This window comes from Zingiber officinale, chromosome 9B (genome assembly GCF_018446385.1).
Source record: "Zingiber officinale cultivar Zhangliang chromosome 9B, Zo_v1.1, whole genome shotgun sequence".
Classification (NCBI taxonomy): Eukaryota; Viridiplantae; Streptophyta; class Magnoliopsida; order Zingiberales; family Zingiberaceae; genus Zingiber; species Zingiber officinale.
This window is the reverse complement of record NC_056003.1, coordinates 68,194,829-68,219,580: the sequence shown is the minus strand read 5'-3', so window position 1 is coordinate 68,219,580 and position 24,752 is coordinate 68,194,829. Positions and strand designations below refer to the sequence as shown.

The 24,752-nt window shown below is 38.7% G+C and overlaps 1 non-coding gene across 1 annotated transcript; it reads right to left on the bottom strand.

The window, feature by feature from the left end:
• Positions 1–4,492: 4,492 nt before the first annotated feature.
• On the bottom strand, positions 4,493–4,598 carry LOC122025864. Its single transcript, XR_006123888.1, has one exon. It is a non-coding gene; the product is annotated as a small nucleolar RNA R71 (small nucleolar RNA).
• Positions 4,599–24,752: the final 20,154 nt, after the last annotated feature.

Below are 24,752 nucleotides of genomic sequence, written 5' to 3'. Positions count from 1 at the left end.
GTGGAGAAGTTGTTGCCGCCTAGAATGCATCAGATGATGACCTATAGATCTTTTCACTAAGGTCCTTAAGGCGAGAGCTTTTGATGGACATGTTGAAGGGTTGGGAATCAGATGTATGGCAGCAGATATGGCAGCTTAGTCTTTTAGTATAAGTGGGAGATTATTAGAGTGTATACTAAAAGCCTAGCTTTTGGTATAAATATTTATCTAGAAATAAGAATCACATTGGTCAAATGTCTACATTTATGATAAATGTAGTTGTTCAATTAATTTATATTGTAGATAACATGGTGTGTGGTGTCACACACAGAGGATCATGTTATCAGTACCTTATAAATTATAAACAGTAATTCACGACCATAATGGAAAGGAATAAACCATTGGAAGGTCGTAGTGTAATTAGGTATTAGTTTATCTTAACTATATAATTACACTAGTACACTTAGAGTGTATTGAGTAGGACCATTAGAGGTCGTTTCTTTTATACTGACTTTATAAAGAAACAAAGACCTCAGTTATTATGGAAGTGTGTGCTCTTAATCCTAATATAATAACAAGCACATATATTTGATATTTATTTCTTTAATTTATCAATGGGTGAGATTTAGTTCGATGAATCAATAAGCCCGATAAGTTGGGAAATGATATCACTTATAGTGTGTATTGCTGATTATAGAAGGAAACTGTGTCCTAGTGATCTATGTAGAGAATGTCCTCAAGAGGAGCTCATAAGGATTGTCATGTTAAACCCTGCAGGTGGACTTAGTCCGACATGACGATAAGGTTGAGTGGTACTACTCTTGGACTAAGATATTAATTAAATGAGTTGTCAGTAACTCGCTTAATTAGTGGACATTTGACATCTTAAACACAGGGAGACTAACACACTCATAATAAGAAAAGCCCAAAATGTAATTTGGAATTGGTGCGGTAGTTCAATAATAGTTCTTTAGTGGGATGAATTATTATTGATGGAATTAAGTTGTGTGTTCGGGGCGAACACGGGAAGCTTAATTTCATCGGGATACCAAAACCAATTCCTCCTCTCGGTCCCTATCGTAGCCTCTTGTATATAGAGATTTATACCCACCACATACCCACCTTCTTACCCAACCAATAGGGGCCGGCCAAGCTAAGCTTGAAGCTCAAGCTTAGGGTCGGCCAAGCCTAAAGGTTGGCCTTAAGGTGGCCGGCCAATAGCTTGGAGCCCAAGTTTAGGTGGTCGGCCACATCATATTAAAAAGGATTTTTTATTAAAATTATTTCTTATGTGGATATTATAGTTTTAAAAGAGAGTTTAAAAATTAAATCTTTCCTTTTAAAGCTTTCTACAAAAGATTAAGAAAAGATTTGAAATCTTTCCTTATTTGTAGATTGAAAGGAGATTTTATTTTTAAGAAAAACTTTCCTTTTTGACCATGATAATAATTTAAAAGAGAAGTTTAAAAATTAAATATTCTCTTTTATTAGTTTCTATAAAAGATTAAGAAAAGATTTGATATCTTTCCTTATTTGTAGATTGAAAAGAGATTTTAATTTTAGAGATAACTTTCCTTTTGGAAATTATCCACATGTTTAGAAGAAGAATTTTAATTTATAAAATTTCCTTTTTATTAACCAATCATGAAGGGATAAAAATTATTGGAGAAATTTTTATAAATTTCTAGAAACAAATTAGGAAGTTTTAATTCTTGTGTGAATTAAATTTTCCTTGTTTTGGGGAATTAGAAGTGGCCGGCCATTATTATTAAAAGAAGAAAATTATTTTTTAATTAAAATAATTTTTCTTTTTTATGACAAAAGAATTAAGGAATTTTTTATTAAAATTTCCTTATTTGTCAAGACCAAGGATTATAAAAGAGGGGGTAGAGGTGCCTTCATGGGTGATCAACTCTATTATTCTTCTCCTCTCTTTTCCTCCTTGGTGGCCGGCCCTAGCTTCTTCCTCTTCTCTTCTTCTTATGGCCGGCGGAAACCTCTCTTGGAGCTCTTGATGGTGGCCGGTTCTAGCTAGGAGAAGAAGGAGAGAAAGGTGGTTTTGTTTCTTGCATCCCTTGGAGCTTGGTGGTGGTGGCCGGACCTCTACTTCTCTTGGAGAATTGTGGTGGCCGAAACTTGCAAGGAAGAAGAAGGTGCTTGGTGGTTCTCATCTCGGAAGATCGTTGCCCACACAACGTCCGAGGTTAGAAGAGGAATACGGTAGAAGATCAAGAGGTCTTTTTAGAAGGTATAACTAGTAATTTTTCCTTTCCGCATCATGCTAGTTATTTATGGAAATAATACCAAATACAAGAGGCTTACGATTCTAGTATTTCGAATATGTTTTTCGAAGTTGTGTTCTTTTATTTTTCTTTTCCTTGTGATTTGATTGTTCTTTTTGGTTGACCTAAAGTTATTTTAGGAAATTAAATATTAGCTTTCCATAAAAGGTTTTGTCTAGTCGGTGGTGGTTGGTCCCATATCCAAGAAGGTCATGTGCCTCACCACGTCAGTACTGGTAACCAATTATGGAAATTAATATTTAATGGAATTAATAACTTAGGTGATTTGGATCAAACGTGTTAAGTTCCGCAGGAGATCCAAGTCTAAACCTTAAAGAAGAAATAGATTAAGTTTTGGATCAAACGTGTTAAGTTCCACAGGCGATCCAAAATTTAATTTAATAGAACACAAGGTAGCTAGGAAAAGGTTCAGACCTTTGTACAAAATTTTTGTACAGTGGAACCTCTAGGTTTTCCGAGTAGCAACCAACAGTATTAACATTCAGGGACAATGTTAATGCGATGAGAGTAGCATGTAGGTGAACTCGATGACTTGATCTCACAAGTCATGGATATAGAGATATCAAGTTGACACATGGGTATGAATTGGAGAATGTATACTGAATGACCCGCCATAAGAAAGTATCATGGATCGTTATATGAGTGTCATATACTTTCTCATGTGGCTATTAGTATGACTACTAGTCCTTGGACCTGAAGTCACCATGGTTCCCTACATAAGGAGGTGCATACTTTGACTTCGTCAAACGTCACCCGTAACTGGGTGGACTATAAAGGCGATTACTGGGTATGTAACAAATTATGCGGAGGGATGTGAGTGATGTAGATGAGATCTATCCCTCCTATATGACGGGAGTGACATCATTATTTTTGATAGAGTGAGGCCACTAAGTGCATGACCATGCCCAAATGAGTCAATATGAGATATTGAGCTCATTTGATTAGAGTGAGTCTACTTGGAGTTCAAGATTTATATTGATTAGAGGATGACACGGTCTATGCCTCACATTGATCAATCTAGATGTCAAGGATAGAAAGACATTGTCATATATTGTGAAGAGTCACAATTAGTAGTCATAAGGTGATGATGGATCTCAACATTCTTGTAACTTGGGCAGTAATGATGTTTTGCTAGATACCGCTCATTACTTCTAAATGAGTTTAGGAGCATTGTCAACATTACAAGAACCTATAGGGTCACACACAAAGGACAATTAGATGGAGATTCGGTCCATATGATGAACCAAGAGGATTAGGTTCATGTGATGAACCGAATTGGATTAAGAGTAATCCAAATTAGATTAATTGAGTAAGACTCGATTGAGTTAGACTTGAGTTAGACTTAAGTGAGGCTAGACTTGAGTTAGACTCAAGTGAGGCTTAATGATGATATTCATTGAATTTTGAATTCATTGATAAATGGAATTCAATTTGAATTTTAGATTCAAATTTTGAATTAGTTTCAAAATGGTCATTTAATGAAGAATGAATATTCATTAAGGCTCATTAATGAGACTCATTAATGGTGTTAATGAGCATTAAGTATTTTCATTAGATGAAAATACTTAAGCTATTTTTTACTCTTATTTTCATAATCGATCATCATTATTCCTCCTTGCTTCTTCTTCTCTTCCTCTCCTCCTCCTTGGCCGAAACCCTCAAAGAGTGCTAGCACACTCTAAGGTTTCTTCTCCACCTAATTGTTCATGTGGATACACATAGAGAGGTGTTCACTTGACACCCTTGAGATCCGGAATCTTCTTGGATGAGCGGGATAAGCGAAGGGCTTCGCATCAAAGGTATACACTCCTAAACATGTAGATCCAAAGTAGATCTAGGATTAGAAAACACGTACATGAAAATTTTAATATTCGCACAGATCCAGTGGCATGGGATTTCGGGGTTTCCGCAACACAAAAAGAGGTTTTTGCAGCTCGAAAGACCTAACAAATTTTCATGATATAAGGTCACAAATTTGGAGGAGAAGTATCAGAAAGTCCTTATCTGCATCTTGAAACATTTTTAGAGATTTGTGATATGGTGAAATGTGAAGGAGTGTCAACAGATGCAGTTCGATTGATGACATTTCCTTTTAGTATCAAGGATAAAGTAAGGATGGTTATATTCTCTCTATTCTCAAAGTATCACAAGTTGGCAACAATTGGAGAAGCTATTTCTGAATCATTTTTTTCCTCCAAGCAGAATAGTGTATATGAGGAATTGCTTTACGAATTTTGCTCAGGCATATGGAGAATCATTATTTGAAGCATAGGACAAATTCAAGAGTCTCCAAAGACAATGCCCTCATCATGGTTTGGAGAAATGGCTGATTTTACACATATTCTATAGGGGAATTTCTTTTTCAGATAAGTTCTTGTTAGATTCATCAGCTGGAGGTTCTTTTATGGAAAAAAGTATAGAAGAAGCTTATATATTAATTGATCAAGTGGCATTGAACCTCCATGGATGGTCGAGCAAAAGTTGGATGGAATCTCCCTTAAATATTCAAGAAGTGAAAGTCATAAATACAAGAGAGTCTGTCAAACAAAATGCAGTTCAACCACCCAAGAATGTTGAAATTCAAAAGTCACAAAATGAGGAGTTCAAACATTTGGGGGCAAAGATTGAAAGTATTGTTTCAAAATGGTTTAAAGAAGATTCCCCTCCTTCACAGACAAGATCTAGTGAAAATGATAATGATCTTAAGTTGTGAATTGGCAAGAATCATGAAGAATTTCTGAAGAAGGACATGTTTAGAATTGAGGAGAAGAACAATAGAAAACCACATGAACTCAATTCCATTATTCAAGGAGGTTCCCAAGTGCCACAAGTACCTTTTCCTCAATGATTGATCATGCCAACATTAGATAAGCAAGTTGAATCTCCTCCACAAGCTAAAAGGGAATATGGGAAGTTAGAAGTACCTTCCCCAAGACCTTCGCTAAGGATTCCTTTTCCATAAAGGTTAGTGGGGGTCAATGAGAACAATGACTTTAAAAAATTTTGTGATACTGGTAAGGTTGAGTGTAGATTTCATAGTGTGTATAAAGATGAAGACTCTTCAGATGAGGATTATGATGATAATGCAATGGATAACGAATTTTTAGATCTACCTCCAGGTTTTATTGGAAATAGTGAAATTAAATTTTCAGATGATGAATGTGATGTGGTAGATCAACTTAAAACTGCAAGTGAAGTTATTGATCCTCCTATAGTTGATTCTCCTATTGAGGATATTGATGTTGGTTTGTTTTTTAATGTTTGTGTTGATGATGTTGATATGGAACAATGTGTAGGGAGCTGTGTTGTGGAAGCAGCATCTCAAGAATCACCTCCTTTGTCCACACAATCCTTAGATGTTGTAAGATTTGCAAGGATTGAGCATGTTGTGGACCAATGTGTAGGGACTCATGTAGATATGGTTGAGTCTCAAGAATCACCATCTTTGATATCACCAACACCTAAGCCAGAGCCAAAACCATCATTTGATTCAGAGGAATTCACTTCTACATGTTTAGAAATTTCAGGTATCTCTCAGCAAAGTAAGGTTAGTATTTCTTGTGATCTTTTGGAAAATTTTATAGAGGTACCTATCATTGACTTTGTTGGATATAATTCAGTTTTTATTTCTTATTCTGCTTATCTTAATAAGGTTATGGCTCTGTCTTATCTAATTTGTTTGTGAGATATTTGTATTTTCTTTGCATGTGCAGATTTCACTTGGGCTAATAATTGGAAGCTCAATCTGAACCGTCTTCGACCACCCGAAAGAACTTTAAAGAAGACAAAGATGGAGAGAGCGATACTTCACTTTTTAACTCCTATATTGAAAGCTCCCTCCATAATAAGAGCCCTTGGTAGGAGGGTGTTGAAATATCTTACCCCTCCAAGAGCAAGATTTAGATGCATTTAATGAGGTGGTCGAGCTAATGACCTTAAACAAGTGCTTCTTGGGAGGCAACCCAAGTTTATTTTCCTTATTTTCCTTTATGTCTTTAGTTCTCTCTTTATAATAAACATGTATCCTCTACTTAATTTTTCTTGTCTATCTTATTGTTGTAGAATTCAAAGTTGTGGAGGAATGTGAGTATTGGATGGAGGAGTATCTTTAAAAACATGAATGTCAACCATTTGGAGCTCATCACTTGGTAACTTCTCTTAAAATCTTCTCCACATTGTTTTTAGTTTTCATTGGGACAATGAAAAGTTTAAGTCTGGGGGGATGCATTTGATTTGCTTTGTTTGTTTTTGTTTTTGCTTATGTCTTGCATTTTGTTTTGATTTTTTGTGGCATACATCTTGAGAACATCAAACTCCATTTTTATGTTTTCTTGTCTTAAAGTAAATTGTTAGCACGTTCTTTATCTTGATTCATGATATTGTAAATGATGATAGTATTTTTAGTGTACTTCTTTTCTCTATCTTGAGTAGCATGATTTGAGCTAAGTATCAATTAAAAATAAGTTTTAGTCTTGGCCTAACCTTAAGGATCTTACTTTCACTATACTTTGACTTGATGCTTGAATAGTTGATATCATTGAAATAGTCATGATTCATCCTATTTGTTTAGTACTTGGTTTCCATGGTGATTTCTCAAACTTTATTTTGGTTACTGGATGAGGCTCGAATCTTGAAAAACTCATTTGGAAAAATCAAAATATCCCAACTTATGTGCCTATAAACTCTCATGTGTTTAAAAAGGTGCATGATGGAAAAAAAGAGAAAAAAAAGAGTGTGAAAAAAAAAAGATATAAAAAATAGTTGTCGTGAGTGGAAACTAGAAAGTCACCCCTTTGAGACCTAGTTAGGTTACTGGGAAATGACTTCTATGGTTCTCCTGATATCGAGTACGCCTTTGAGACATTGGGTTGATTGAGAAATATGAACCAAGTGTGTGACAGGTAAGTGTCTATCACCGGAAACATTAGGAACTCAAATTGGATGACGACTTGACTAGGACAAAGATTGAAACTTGAAGAGTTTTGAGTTACTTATTTGTACCGTGCACAAGAGACTTATGCTTAAGCTATACTAGGTTTATTTCTATGATCATGCTCATTAATGAAACTTGTGGATAGAGTTAGGAGAGTGCATTAAGGATTATGATACATTGTTGAATACATGAATCATGATTGCGGCATTTTGCTTGAGGACAAGCAAACGTTTAAGTCTGGGGTGTGATGTGCGTAGATTATATACACCTTTTATGCATGTTTGGACGCACATTCACATACTTTGCACTTGCTTTGTCTACGTATTTTCGTACTTCCAGCTTTCCTTTTAGCATATTTACTCTTTTTGTTCGGAGATCTGCTTTTGTGCATTTTCTGTACACAGGAGTCGAATTTGGTGAAAGATTCATGTTCGAGGCCAAATCTGCAAGCGAAGCTAGAGAGGAAGGTGACATTCCTTAACCTCACACGACCCTCCCATGGGGGGTTGCCCAGGCCGTGTGGAGATCCAGTAGAGGAGGAAATTGCCACGGTCGTGTGAACCTCACACGGTCGTGCCAAGATTTGAAGCCAAATGGAGCCAGGCCGTGTACACCACACGGTCATGTAAGATTTCCAGAGACTAGGGAAGCCCTTGCCGTGTACACCACACGGGCCGTGCAAGGTTTCCATTGAGCAAGAGGGCTCTGGCCGTGTACACCACACTGTCGTGCCAGGTTTCCAGAGGCAGAAGCAGTCCAGGCCGTGTAGATCTACATGGCCATGCAAGGGGGGTCATTGAAGATACATGTCATGGTCGTGTACCACACATGGTCATGTAAGATTGGCAGAGAAGGGAATGGCTTTGGTTGTGTGAACCTCACACAGTCGTGCCTCGAGGTCGTGTGGTGCCCAAACCTCACCTCTATATAAAGCCTCCTTCTTGTTTTGAGAGGGGATCTTCTCCCTTTTGGGGGCGGGAAACAAAATTTGGGGCGTTCTTTTCCATTCTTGGAGGGATTTCCGGCGATCTAAGGGAGGATCTTCACCGAATCGACTCCAGGAAAGCAAGGATTGGATCCGAAGACGTTCTTCTTTGTAGATAAGTTTTCTTTCTCTCTTTTCTTGGATTTGAGGGGATTAAGAATGCTTGTAATCTTCTTTTCTTCGGGTTTCTTTCCTTATTTTATGGAGTAGATTTCTTGTTCTAGGATGGAGGGAGTAGTTGTAAGGATGATTTGATGTAAAACTCTTGTGGATGTGCCAATTTCCTATTTCTATGATTTTGCCCTGTTTGTATTCATTCTATCTTGTATGGATTGTTGTGATTAGGGCTTAATTACCATGCTTGATTAGATGTTTGGATATCTTGTGGATCTTGTAGATATTGTATCTCATTCGATATTCCGAGGGACGTTCGTGACAGGAATATGCCCGTGTAAGGACGTTTGAGGAACGATCTTGGGGGTGAAATAGGATAATTCAAGGAGGTAGGATAGATTGTGTGCATTAATCTTTATATCTTGATGCGGTTGATGAGTGATGAATTCGTATGTTGATTATGCAAGGGACGCATGTGACAGGCAAGCCTGTGTAAGGACAACATAGGTTCATTCCTAATTGATCACATTTAGGTATATATTTCAATACTAGGCCGGTTGTCTATTGCAAGAGAGAACTGGCAACCTTCTACAAATGATGGACAATTGAGGAATAAGATTAGGTAGATCATTTACATGGAACAATCAATACAAAGAAACGAAAACTCCTAGTACATTCCCTTTATCGTCACCCTTATTCTTGTTTCTTATTCTTTCATTTCTTGTTTACATTTCATAGTCATACTTAGCTTTTGAAAACCAATTGAATAGTTGTTTGGCTAATTCGCATTGAGACATCTTTAGTGCTTATTCAAGTCCCTATGGATACAATATCTTTTATTATTACTTACGACATTTTCGTACACTTGCGGAACATCAACAATTATTCAATTAAATTTAAAAGCTATACATTTATTTTATCCATCTTTAATAGTTGTTTGTGTTTCACATCCATCTTAATATTAGAGACATGATAATGGACACAAGGAAAATTATCTTAGCTATCCTCTTTATGTTATCCATTTTTATTATTCCGACAACATCAAGAGAGCTTGCTCCTACACCATCTTCGATAGGAATTGATTTTTTTGAATTATTATGTAAGTTATTAATATTATTTTCATACATTGTTTGAAAGAATAAATCTCAAGGCATTAGAGTGAAAGATGCTATGAAACTAAGTGACATTAGATATTTAGATAATCACCTTATCTTTATTGTTCCTAAATTTAAATCTCAAAGTTTTTATACAAAATATTTATTTTTGTGTGTATGATTATCAAATTACAAATACTAAGAGTACTCATTTCTATTTACTAATATGCAGTTAACCAACTTGCTGAAATTGTGGAAAAAGCACACGGCATATTTTTCCCAATGAATCAATTTGAAAAATTATTGAAATTTTTATTAGTAATCTTCAGAATATACTAAACTATATTATAGTTTATATTAATATTAACCAAAATAAAGCTATAATAAAAGATGCAATGAACAAGTAAATATGAAACAATTCAATTAACAAATTATAACAATGCCTATAAGTGTCAAGATTTGGTAACTATAGTCCCCACGAGGTTCCCATTTGACTAAAGGGGGGCAGACTAGGTACGGGGCAAAGGACCAATTCTCCGAGGGTGCATATCCTTTTGAAAAAAAAACCCCTTCCACCCCCTAACCACTTGGCGGCAGGCTATAAATTAAACCCGTGATTTACCTCCCTTTATATAACTTAGGGACCGGTTGTAAGGGGCTAATAGGATGAGCGTAATCACCTTTTATAATAAAAATATTTGTTACATATAATTTAGTGTAAAACTAGCATCACTTTTTTTTACTAAAATTATTAATTTTAATATAAAATATGTTTTAAATTGTAATTATTCAACTTTTTGACTATAAAAATCCTAAAATTTAGTTGATAATTTAAATAATTAGATATAATGAAAATAATATATTGATGATAATAAATAAAAAAATATCAATACTATGAAATATTTAAATGAAAACATAAGTTTTTTTACAAAATTACAATTGATCAAAGAAATGTTTTTATTATTATCCATATATATTTAATTGAAAACATAAGTTTAACCATATGTTGCTTGAAAAAAATATACAAATCACTAAAAATTTTAAAGTTTCAAATAAAGGTTTTCTTGAAAAATCACAAAGTTACATGAACATTGTCAAAATTTTCAAAAATGATACAAAGTTGAAAGATAACAATAAGTTTCATTAAATTCAACATTAAATGCCTTAGTTTTTAATCAATACAAGGAAAAACTTTACTTTTAAATACAAACTAAACGAAAATTTCAAATTTTGATATTTGATATAAATATAACCTATCAATACATTGAACTTCTCCTGAGCTAATCAATGATTACTATTTTGATACTTTTGATTCAATAAAAAAATTATAAATTCTAGTTTATTAGCTTACCATCTCACTTGAAATTTAAGAGTCTCAATATAAATATTAAGTTCAACCCTATGTTTTGAGTGAGACATAAATAATGTATCAAAACTTTGTTATGTGATGATGCAAATCTAACCTTGCAAAGAAAAGCAACAACCATAATATAAAGATATTGGTTGAAATTAAACATGATCTGCTTTTCTAAAATACTATATGGAAGAGTTAATTATTTGGGAAAAAATTTAAATTTGACCTGAATAGATTCACCATTTACTCTATACGAAGCCATATCCTAAAAATAAACTTTTATTTCATAGCTTGTAAAATACCAAAAAAATGGCGAATAATGATGAGGGAATTTTTCAGAATTTTTAGAAATTTTTCTGGAATTTTTCGGAGACTGTATGGACGAGTTTACGGGGATGAAAACTGGACTCCAGGAAAACCTGTTTAGGCTACCCATTTAAGCGAGGAAATGTTTATTTTCTTAATTATTTTTTTTCTTTTTCTATTTCTTTTTCCTTTTCTTCATTTGTCGTCGTTTCCTCCTCTTTGCCGCGTGCCAAGCCTTGCCCACGCCTTCTCCTCCCCCTTGCCCTAACCGCCCTTCCTTCTTCTCCTCTCACGTGACGTCGGTGGTTCCTTCTCCTCCCACGCATACAAGCCGAAGCCCTAGTGTCGATTCCTCTTCTTCCTCCTTCCTCGCGACGCCCTATCCCCACTACTGCCGGCGATGCAGACGCCTTCTCTGTTTGTCTCCGTCGTTGAGATCGGGAACACACCGACGCTGCTCGCCTTTGCCCTAGCGCCGGTAGCCTGATCTCTCCGACTCCTCTCTTCTCTCGAGCGTCGATCGCCGGCTAATCTTCCTTACCCTAGCTGTTGCAGTGAGGGGGGAACCGACTGATTTCCACCGGATCGCCGGCGCCAGCCAAGGTGTTGCCCCCTCCAGCGCCGACGCCACTACCTAGTGCTTCTGCCATGTCGACTAAGCCTCACCCCTCACGGTTGCCGTGAGCTTAGGGAGGACGCAGGCTTCTGCCGAGCCCTAGGTTTCCACTGCCAAGTTTTTTCTTCATCAAATCCTTACGCTGTTAGGATTTGGGTTTTGGCTGTGTGCGCTGTCAGCCATTTCTCCGGCCACAGAAGATCACCAGCGGCTAGTTTTGAGGGGTGTCTCAGTTAGACACAAGGAGCTGCCGCCGTAGAGGTAATGGTTGTGGTTTGGGAACATGCTTTGGAATGGAAATTGCTGATTTAGGTTTGCTTGTTTTGTTTCCAGCAACTTCCTTGGTTGTGGATGCTAAGGAGCGGCTAAGAAGTAAGGTAAGGTGTAGAGCATTTTGATTCGATTATTTTAGATAGATGATCATGTGTAGATTAATTCATGTGGGAAGAATGATGGTAATATGATTAGGGTGTTGCCCTAATTTAGGATTAGAGATTTTATTTAGCTATTTACAATAATTGTAGCTAAATAAAATATATTTCTATTCGTGACACAGGACTTTAACGTGAGACGAGTATCTCGACGTCGTATTTGGACCAGATTGGACTTTTCGATTGAAGGTGGGTACTTTGACTTTATGTCATTCGATATGCATAATAATGTTTTTAACATATAGCAATGATTGTGTTTCTCATTTGCTTCGGTTTATCACTACCCGATCTGTTACATGCTTGTTTGTTTATTTGCTATGCACATCATGTTAGTATTTACCTGATTATACATACTTATAGAGGTAGTGGCACAACCATGTTATATATTATGTTCAAGACTTAGGGTTTTTGATACCTTATCTGATCGGTGTACCTTTGATTTGGTTCATTGTCCTATGGTATACATTTTTATATTCATGTATGGATATTGCTATGTTGTTCAGGATATTGACATGTTTAGTATCATGCATCATCTCACATGATTGCATGCTGTGTGATAGTTTGCTCCATTATTGTCGAGCACATCGCCAGTTACATGTATCTGTACACACCACCACTCATGGGTTAGTGGTATATCAGACAGGTGTGTGGCAATTCTACTGTTTGGCTCCGTTGGTCTGGTGACTCAGCGTGGTAGCCGGCAGACGGTTCTGCTCTGTTTGGCTCCGCTGGTTTAGTGTAGCAGCGTGGTAACCGGCAGGCGGTTGGACTCTGTTTGGCTCCGTTGGTCCACTCATGGGTAGTGTGATGCAGCGTGGTAGCTGACAGAGATTCCTCCCCGTCATCGTGTACCGGGAATGAGAGCATTGAGCTCCCCCATTTATGATTTGGGGTAGGAGGATAGGTGTACTCCGACAGCATCCCATCCACTCGGTCACACATCAGGAGCAGTGATGGCAGAGTGCATGGTTGTCACAGCCTTACCCACTCGGTCTCACTATTGTGTGTGAGATGACTGATTGGCGTCAGGGGTGACCATGACATTTGTATCCTATGCATGATGCATTTATTGCTTGTATTTGCTGCATTTATATGAATGCATATGATTGACATGTATACAAGATTTATGACACTCTCGGTCTGACGACCCTGTTGTACTTATACTCTGGTCCTGGTCAGTACAGTTTTCTCTTGCTTATTTCAGTTGCATTTACCCTTCTTGTATCAGGAGATTGTATGCATGATTAGTGCTAGTTGTTATTCTCTTTATTATGCATATCAGTTGTTACCCACTGAGTGTTGGACTCATCCCCCGTGGACACTATTTTCAGGTACCAGGTTGTTTACGGAGTCGCTTGGAGCATCCTGTCTGCCGGTCCCACATCACATCAGAAGACCTGTCTCTGCTTTTATTTGTTTGCATTTTGGTATATGAAATTTCTGTATTTCGCTTTGTGTTCCAGTTATGTTTCTGGAGTGTTGTTTTGTTGTGTGGTGAAAGCCTAGCCGGCTAGCAGTCTTTTATTTTAGTTTGTATGTGTGTCCGTTGCATTTCCGCTGTGTTTGATTCCGGTACAGCCGAGTGGGCTGTTAGATTTATATATAACTGCGTGGTTGTATTTTTGTGGTATCAGTAGAGTAGGCTGCATTTATAACTGCGTGGTTGTGTATATTCCAGCCGCCTGTGGCCGATGTATATTGTGTCTGTAGAAATGTTTCAGATTGTCACCCGTAGAGGGGAGGTGCAGCCGAAATTTCTTCGGACAGGGACTTCCCTAGGGCGTGACATAGCTTCTATTAAATACTCCAAGATAGGACTTTTGTTTCTTAGATTACATGTAAACAATCCATTTTTTATAGAAATTAATCCTCTATCTCTCAAGATCATGTTCCACATGGATTTCTAGTCCTAGATCCCAATTTTTTATTGCTTGATACTGGTTTCAGAGCCGCAGGTTTACGAGGTCTATTATACATATTTATGATTTTATGGTTTGTTTTTTCCAATGTGACTTTTGAGTTCTTGGACAAGGCAACTGTAGGACATCTCCAAGATATAGGAAATGAAGTTATATTTCAGGTGATTATCTTATCTTTTGTGTTGGCTACCTTTTATACGTCATGGATAGACACTCTCCAATTTAGTTGGATTGCGTATTTATTTTCTATACCTGTCTAATAGGTATTCATTTACTTGGTGTAGCATGATGATACTTAGTCAATCAACTCTATTTTCAATTATGGTCATGGTTGACTATGGAAGTGACTAGTTGACACGTTGAAGACTCGACCTTGATGAAGAGAATGTTGATTCTATAGTAGCACCGACTGATATCGAGTTGGAAAGTGAGGGTCGAATCTATCAACAACATAGTGGAGATTAGAGATTATAGTCTCAGGGAATTAATCCTACCCTACCACTAGTGGTACCAACTCTTGCTACTACCATCTAGGTGAAAGATAGAGTTGTATACAATTATTGGCTTGGTTAGTAAAGGATTAATTGATTCATGTTGTCTCGATCAATAGAGGACCAATTTAGCCTATTTCATGGAGTTTCTAACCTTTGAGTAGCTTGTGACTAGTTAGATAACCTAGAAGGAACACTTGAGTACTTAACTTATACAGACGTAGAAAGGATTGAATTATATATATACCATTGTTAGCTTGACTAGTCAATAGACGATCGAGGTATCTTATTCCATGAGGACTTTTACGATGGACTGTATATACATGGTTTAGATAACTTAGTAGATATATTCAGGTAGATGACCCCCAACGATATGGAAAAGTGTAGAGGTAGTTGCTTAATTCTTATGTGATACAACTATCATGCCTCGAAGAGTAAGGTAGTCCGACGAAAATCGTATAGCACATCCCCTGTAACAATGACAATCTGAAGTATATATACATACATCCACAAGCATACTCATCAACTATATACTTTAGCCCACACAGCTGGATATAAACACACCAGCAGTTTATAAGTAGCCCACACGGCTTGAAATAATCACAACCAATGCAGTTAATAGTCAACCCACATGGCTGAAACATAGCACAACGGAAATCAAAAAATAACGAACATGAAACGAACAAAACAACTAACTACGAGCCGGCTCGGCTGGACACATCATCACCAAACCAAATACAAAATTCCACAAAACAAAACACCATATAAAAGAATACACAAATACAAGAACAAGTGCAAAACCAATAATACTAATGGAAGCACTAACGGTAGGAGAAGTTCGATGTGACATGGGACTGGCGGACAGGATCTCCAGGCGACTCCATAAATCCTTTATCTGCTACCTGGTGAAATAAACTAGTTTATTGTTGGGTTTTTCGGGCTGCGAAAACCGCTTTTCGCGTCGCGGAAACCCCGAATCACCCAAGGCCAACGGATCCGTGCAAGGAAAAATCGAACGAAAATACGAATACGAGTTTCAAAATCTTTAGATCTACTCCTAGATCTATATGTTGAGAACTTTACCCTTGTTGCGTGCCCTTTCGCGTTCCCGCTCTTCCAAGGAGTTGCCGGATCTCAAGACCGTCAAGCGTCGGTCCTCTAGAAGTATCCACACGGGCACGTAGGTGGAGAAACCTCACACAAAAAGGTGTGCTAGCACCTTGGTGAAATTCGGCCAAGCAAAGAGGAGAGGGAGAGGGAGAGCTTGAGAGGAAGAAGGAAGAAGAAGCACACTTGAATGGAAAAATGAATTCACCATTCAAACCAAAGTGGCCGGCCACTCTTCTTGTGTAACTCCCCATTAAATGCAATTAATGTGAAGTTATTAAGAAAATGGCTTTGTAACTTCCATGAGGTGGCACCCATGATGAAGTGGAGTAACATCATTGGTCCACTTCAATGCCAACTCACCAATGAGGTGGCATAAAGTCAAGTCAAACTTGACTTTTAATCTTCCTCTCAAGTCAAGTCAAACTTGACCAAATCTCTTCCATGATTGATCGAATCCAACCATTTAATTCAAGCCAACTTAATATAATGAATCTAATTCATTTAATTAAATTGATTCAATGAGTCAAAATCAAAATTAGACTCATTGAACACATGAATCAACTTGAGTCGAACTCAAGTTAGCCCAATTAGGATTACTCTTAATCCAATATGATTTATCAAATGAATCTAATCCTCTTGGTTCATCAAATGAACCTAATCTCCATCTAATTGCCCTAAGTGTGTGACCCTATAGGTTCTTGTAACGTTGGCAATGCCCTAAACCCATTTAGGAGCATAAGTAATGAGCGGTATCTAGCAACACATCATTACTACCCAAGTTACAAGAATGTCGAGATCCGACATCACCTTGTGACTACTAATTGTGACTCCTCACAATATGTGACATTGTCCTTCTATCCTAGACATCTAGATTGATCAATATGAGGCATAGACCGTGTCACCCTCTAATTAATCTAAATCTTGACTCCAAGTAGACTCACTCGATCAAATGAGCTCAACATCTAATGTTGACTCATTTGAGCATGGCCATGCACTTAGTGGTCTCACTCTATCAAGAATACCGATGTCGCTCCCATCATATGGGAGGGATAGATCCCATCTACATCACTCACATCCCTCTACATAATTCGTTATATACCCAGTAATCGCCTTTATAGTCCACCCAGTTACGGGTGACGTTTGACGAAACCAAAGTACATAACTCCTTATGTAGGGATCCATGGTGACTTCAGTTCTAAGGACTAATAGTCATACTAATAGCCACATGAGAAAGTATATGACACTCATATAACTATCCATGATACTTTCTCATGGCGGGTCATTCAGTATACATTCTCTAATGCATACCCATGTGTCAGCTTGATATCTCTATATCCATGACTTGTGAGATCAAGTCATCGATCAGACCTACATGCTAGTCTTATTGTATTAACATAATCCTGAATGTTAATACTCGACTAGGAATGATTTAGAGTAGTGTTCCCTATATCATCTCACTATCGATTCAACTAATCGATTGATATAGGTATGAACCTTCCACTCAAGGACGTTATTATACTTAGTCTATTTGGCACTAATACAAATAAGTATAATAACCAAACAAATGCCTTTATTAATATACAAGAATATGATACAATGAGTCCATACAATCATTAAATGATTGGCTCTAGGGCTCTAACTAACAATCTCCCACTAGCACTAGTGCCAATCAGTATAGGCTCTAAGGCCTAATGACCTAGTGTGACCATCATGCTTCCTCTGTGCCAAAGCCTTGGTCAAGGGATCTGCGATGTTAGCCTCTATAGGTACTCTGCAAATCTTCACATCTCCTCTATCGATAATCTCTCGAATGAGATGGAAGCGCCGTAGTAGTATAGGTTCCTTCGCCTGTGCTATAGCTCCATTGTTGTCACAATAGAGCTCAACTGGATCAGCGATGTTAGGAACCACCCCAAGTTCAGTAATGAACTTGCGGATCCAAACTACCTCCTTTGCTGCCTCTGATGCAGCAATATACTCAGCTACTGTATCCTGCTTCGAACTCTTCCAACTCACAACACCACCATTTAAGCAAAACACGAACCCTGACTACGATCGGTAATCATCCTGATCGGTTTGGAAGCAGGCATCACTGTAACCCTTTACAGTTAGCTCATCGTTGCCTCCATATATCAAGAAATATTCTTTAGTTCTTCGTAAGTACTTAAGAATATTCTTGATCGCTATCCAGTGACTTTCACCTGGATCTGACTGGTATCTGCTCGTCATGCTCAAAGCATACGAGACATCAGGTCGAGTACATAGCATGGCATACATGATCGATCCTATGGCTGAGGCATAAGGGATCTGATCCATGCGATCTCTCTCCTCTCTAGAAGAGGGACCTTGAGTCTTCGAAAGACTCACGCCATGTGACATCGGCAGAAATCCCTTCTTGGAATTCTGCATGGCAAACCGAAGGAGTACTCTGACTTAGGACAAGCAATCTCTTAGATCTATCTCTATAGATCTGTATCCCAAGAATGCGGGATGCCTCACCTAAGTCCTTCATTGAGAAGCAACTCCCTAGCCAGGTCTTGACAGACTGAAGCATAGGGATGTCCTTCCCAATGAGTAGTATGTCATCCACATACAATATGAGGAAGACAACTATATCCCCTACAACCTTCTTGTAGACACAAGGTTCATCTTCGTTCTTGATGAAACCAAACTGTTTGATTGCATCATCGAATCGAAGATTCCAGCTCCGAGAAGCTTGTTTCAGTCCATAAATAGACCTATGCAGCTTGCATACTCTGCTAGTATGCTGTGGATCTACAAAACCCTCAGGTTGTGTCATGTACACATCCTAGAGTAGATTTCCATTCAGAAACGCGATTTTTACATCCATCTGTCATATCTCATAGTCATGGTAGGCTGCAATAGCAAGCATGATCCGAATGGACTTAAACATCGCTACTGGAGAAAAAGTCTCATCATAGTCAATACCATGAATCTGCTTGAAACCTTTAGCTACCAAGCGACCCTTATAAATAAGTCCATCCATGTCAGTCTTTCTCTTAAAGACCCACTTACACCCAATGGGTTTTACCCCTTCAGGTGGATCAACCAAAGTCCATACTTGGTTGGTGTACATGGAATCCATTTCGGATCTCATGGCTTCTAACCATTTCTCGGAATCTGATCTCATCACAGCTTCCTGATAGGTGGTAGGCTCATCCTCTATGAGCACAATGTCATCATGGTCAGACAAGAGAAATGAGTATCTCTCAGGTTGACGACGTACCCTATCAGACCTGCGAAGAGGTATGTCTACTTGAACCGGTTGTTGTTCCTCAACTCCTTATGGAACAACATCATCCACAACACTTTGTGGTTCCAGTTCAATTTCCATCGAGGCATCAGTGCTATTGTTCGCATCTTGAACTTCTTCAAGATCGAACGTGCTCCCTTTCTAGAAAGACCCCAGTCTTTGCCACAACCACCTTGTGCTGACTGGGAATGTACATGTAATATCCCTTAGTTTCCTTGGGATATCCGATAAAATAGCACTTGTCGGATTTGGGTCCTAACTTGTCTGAGACTTGACGTCGAACGTAAGCCTCACAACCCCAAATCCTCATGAAAGACACCTGGGCATCTCTCCCAGTCCATATCCTATATGGTGTCTTTATCACGACCTTGGATGGAACTCGGTTGAGAATGAAAGCTGCCGTGTCTAGAGCATAGATATGTCGGAAGATCTGTGTGACTCATCATAGATCGTACCATATCTAATAGGGTACGATTCCTCCTTTCGGATACACCATTCCACTGTGGTGTTCCAGGAGGAGTGAGTTGGGATAGAATCCCACACTCATCTAGGTAGTCACGAAACTCATGGCTAAGGTATTCTCTACCTCGATCTGATCGAAGTATCTTAATACTCTTGCTAAGCTGGTTCTGTACTTCATTCTTGAATTCTTTGAACTTTTCAAAGGATTCAGACTTATGTGTCATCAAGTACACATAACCATATCTACTGAAGTCATCAGTAAATGTGATGAAGTATCTATAACCGCCTCTAGCAGCGACATTGAAAGGGCCACATACATCACTATGTATGAGTCCTAACAAATCAGTCGCTCTCTCGCTGTGCCCACTAAAGGGAGTCTTGGTCATCTTGCCTCGTAGGCATGACTCACATATCTCATATGATTCAAAATCAAATGAGTCCAACAAACCATCCTTATGGAGTTGGGATAAGCGCTTGTCATTTATATGACCTAAGCGACAGTGCCAAAGGTAGGTTTGGTTCAGGTCATTAGACTTGAACCTCTTGGTATTTACGTTATAGATAGGGCTTTCAAGGTCTAGAATATAGAGTCCGTTTATTAGTGGTGCACTACAATAGAACATATCTTTTAAATAAACAGAACAACATTTGTCTTTTATTATAAAAGAGTATCCTTTCTTGTCTAAACAAGAAACTGAAACTATGTTCTTAGTAAGAGCAGGCACATAACAACAATCATCTAAATCTAGTACAAGCCCAGAGGGCAGAGATAGCTACAGCAACAGCAGCAACCCGTGCTCCATTGCCTACTCGTAGGTCCACCTCGCCCTTTGCCAATGCTCTGCTATTTCTCAGCGCCTGCACATCAGTACAAATGTGAGAAGCACATCCAGTATCTAATACCCATGATGTAGAAATAGATAGATTGACTTCTATAACATATATACCTGAAGTGGAAGTCTCACTTCGCTTCTTCTTAAGATCCTCCAAGTATACCTTCTGACCGCAGTGGAAGCAGGTAGCATCCTCCTTTAGGCTTCAGTGCCTTGCCTTTGCCCTTGGTTTGGGATTTTCCCTTACCTTTGGCTTGCCCTTGCCCTTGTGCTTCTGGACCATCAGAATGGGCTTAACCTTCTTAAGGTTAATCTCAGCAGTTCGTAACATACTAAGTAGCTCGGGCAGTGGCTTGTCAATCTCGTTCATGTTATAGTTGAGAACGAATTGACTATAGCTATCCCAAGGACCGCAAGATCAAGTCGATGGCCGCCTGGCCAGGAACCTTTGTAGGTTCTCTATGTACCCAATCATCTTGAGTACATAAGGACCCACAGAGCCCGCTCGACATCTTGCACCAAAGCAAATGTCGTAGAGATCTCAAATCTCATGCCTCGCTTGTCCCGATATAGTTGGCGAAGATGCTCAACCATATCGTAAGTGCCCATCAACTCGTGTTGCTTCGAAGCTCGTAGTTCATGGTCGCGAGCATTAGACAGGACACATCTATGCGTCGCCTTGATGCTTCTTGTAAGCATCTTTGTCCACTGGGCATTGGCGGGAGGAGCCCTGAATGTACAGTTTACGTTCCTGGTGAGAACTATTCTCAAGTTCTGTGTAATTCGCTTCGTTGAGCTTGTCCTTCTCAAGGACGGATCGCAGGAGAAGGAATTCGTGTTCGACGTCATGGTTATCTACAATAAAATTTGCAGAAATAAATATCATATTCTTTTAAAATCATTTAATTAGGCCTTTAACTAAATGATGCTCCCACTGAATACTATAATTCATGTGGGACAAGATCCACATCATACTAACCCTTGAGTTAGCTTTGGCTAATACGCCCAAGGCTTAGTATGATCGATAGATAACGATTACCAATTACATCTCTATGCAACTCTTGTTTATAGGATCAAGATCCATATTTATATTAAAACTCGAGTTAGCTTTGGCTAATACGCCCGAGAGTTAATATAAACGTGATTTTGTCCTTCCTTTCCAACTATTGGAAGAATGCCTATAGTTGACTCGATCCAACCGAGTAACTAGGAATACTCAATCTAATTGAGTTTGTATTCACCCATGCGTTGATAGGCGGGACCAAGATTGTCCCTCCGTACCCTACCAAGATAATATGTATTGCTCTGCTTTGGTAGATTCAACAATACATGTGATCGAGGTAGTGATAGGTATCACGGCACGGTTAGGCATTAGAGTTGAGTCGATTGAGATCTAATCTAATCGAAAAGGATGCATCTTGTGCACGAATTAGATCTAATCTAATCGCAAGGGTGCATCATGTGCACGACTTAGATCTAATCTAATCGTAAGGCACTATTTAATTAACTACTTATTAAACATGCATCACATACACAAGCAATTAATTAATCTATTTGTGATTTAGTCATGGCCCTACTACGATCTTCTCAAGCCAATGAGAAGATCGATTGGTCAACCTAGGGTCAACAGCTTCTCCAAGCTCCTCCCTTTGACCACCTTGTGTTGCTCGTGCCCGCATCGGAACTCCGTCTCGTGTGGACCCTCCACCGCTCCAATTTGTACATTACAATTTGAAACTCGAGTTACATTCGAGTCTAAATATAATTTACAACAAGAATATAAGAGAAGGCACGACGCGCAGGTCGCGAATATAATACAACACTCGCAAACACATAACGGCACGCAGGCCGTATTATGAATTACAACACAATCCAATCACATTGGGTTTTTGGGCCATGACTATCACAAAATTAATATATAATTCAAAATTATATATTTTCTTAATTTTCTGTAATTTTAAAATTAATTTTACAATTTTTACGAGTAAAATTTTCCGACGGACCCGTTTAGCGGTTTCGGGCACAATCGCGGAACGGATCCCCTTGCGGGGCCAGGGGCAGCGCCCCTACCCGCGATCTAACCATCGTGAGGGTTCCTTTGCGATCCAACAGCACCTAAATCCACTGTCCCAAAACGATTTGGGCCGAGACATTGCCGTTTCGGAAAAACTTCCAGGCGGGTTCGTTTTTAGCGATTTCGGGTGCAATCGCGGAGCAAATCCCCTTGCGGGGTTAGGGGCAGTACCCCTACTCGCGATCTAACCATCGCGAGTTACTCCTAAGCGATCTAATGGCACCCAAGCCCGCTGTCCCAAAAAATTTTGGGGCGAAACGAAGCCGTTTTGGAAAAATCTTTCCGGTAGCCGAAGCCTACAAGCGACTAAACACTTGTGCTTCGATTACTCGAGAAAAACACTCATAAAAACCCAAAAATCATAATTTTACAGAAAATTACAGAAATTTTAGTTTTCATAAAACCAAAAAAAAAACTCGTACTCGCCTTGCACGTGGCTCTGATACCACTGTTGGGTTTTTCGGGCCGCGAAAACCGCTTTTCGTGTCGCGGAAACCCCGAATCACCCAAGGCCAACGGATCCGTGCAAGGAAAAACTGAACGAAAATACGAATACGAGTTTCAAAATCTTTAGATCTACTCCTAGATCTATGTGTTGAGAACTTTACCCTTGTTGCGTGCCCTTTCGCGTTCCCTCTCTTCCAAGGAGTTGCCGGATCTCAAGACCGTCAAGCGTCGGTCCTCTAGAAGTATCCACACGGACACGTAGGTGGTGAAACCTCACACAAAAAGGTGTGCTAGCACCTTGGTGAAATTCGGCCAAGCAAAGAGGAGAGGGAGAGGGAGAGCTTGAGAGGAAGAAGGAAGAAGAAGCACACTTGAATGGAAAAATGAATTCACCATTCAAACCAAAGTGGCCGGCCACTCTTCTTTTGTAACTCCTCATTAAATGCAATTAATGTGAAGTTATTAAGAAAATGGCTTTGTAACTTCCATGAGGTGGCACCCATGATGATATGGAGTAACATCATTGGTCCATTTCAAGGCCAACTCACCAATGAGGTGGCATAAAGTCAAGTCAAACTTGACTTTTAATCTTCCTCTCAAGTCAAGTCAAACTTGACCAAATCTCTTCCATGGTTGATCGAATCCAACCATTTGATTCAAGCCAACTTAATATAATAATTTTAATTCATTTAATTAAATTGATTCAATGAGTCAAAATCAAAATTAGACTCATTGAACACATGAATCAACTTGAGTCGAACTCAAGTTATCCCAATTAGGATTACTCTTAATCCAATTTGATTTATCAAATGAATCTAATCCTCTTGGTTCATCATATGAACCTAATCTCCATCTAATTGCCCTAAGTGTGTGACCCTATAGGTTCTTGTAACGTTGGCAATGCCCTAAACCCATTTAGGAGCATAAGTAATGAGCGGTATCTAGCAACACATCATTACTACCCAAGTTACAAGAATGTCGAGATCCGACATCACCTTGTGACTACTAATTGTGACTCCTCACAATATGTGACATTGTCCTTCTATCCTAGACATCTAGATTGATCAATATGAGGCATAGATCGTGTCATCCTCTAATCAATCTAAATCTGGACTCCAAGTAGACTCACTCGATGAAATGAGCTCAACATCTAATGTTGACTCATTTGAGCATGGCCATGCACTTAGTGGTCTCACTCTATCAAGAATACCGATGTCGCTCCCGTCATATGGGAGGGATAGATCCCATCTACATCACTCACATCCCTCTACATAATTCGTTATATACCCAGTAATCCACCCAGTTACGGGTGACGTTTGACGAAACCAAAGTACATAACTCCTTATGTAGGGATCCATGGTGACTTTAGGTCTAAGGACTAATTGTCATACTAATAGCCACATGAGAAAGTATATGACACTCATATAACGATCCATGATACTTTCTCATGGCGGGTCATTCAGTATACATTCTCTAATGCATACCCATGTGTCAGCTTGATATCTCTATATCCATGACTTGTGAGATCAAGTCATCGAGCTGACCTACATGCTAGTCTTATTGTATTAACATTGCCCCTGAATGTTAATACTCGACTAGGAATGATTTAAAGTAGTGTTCCCTATATCATATCACTATCGATTCAACTAATCGATTGATATAGGTATGAACCTTCCACTCAAGGACGTTATTATACTTAGTCTATTTGGCACTAATACAAATTAGTATAATAACCAAATAAATGCCTTTATTAATATACAAGAATATGCTACAATGAGTCCATACAATCATCAAATGATTAGCTCTAGGGCTCTAACTAACATTTATTGGGTAGTGAGTGCTGGAACTCAGCAAGTAATAGACAGATAGTGCATGAACATAATAAAGAACTAGAGATACAAGGTATACAGTCTCGTAGGGAAAATTGCAGATTAGCAGTGATATCATAATATGTGTCCATAGTTGAAACCATATCCTAGGCTAGTAATAGAAAGTCAGGAGTAGCAAAGACCTACTACAGTACTGCT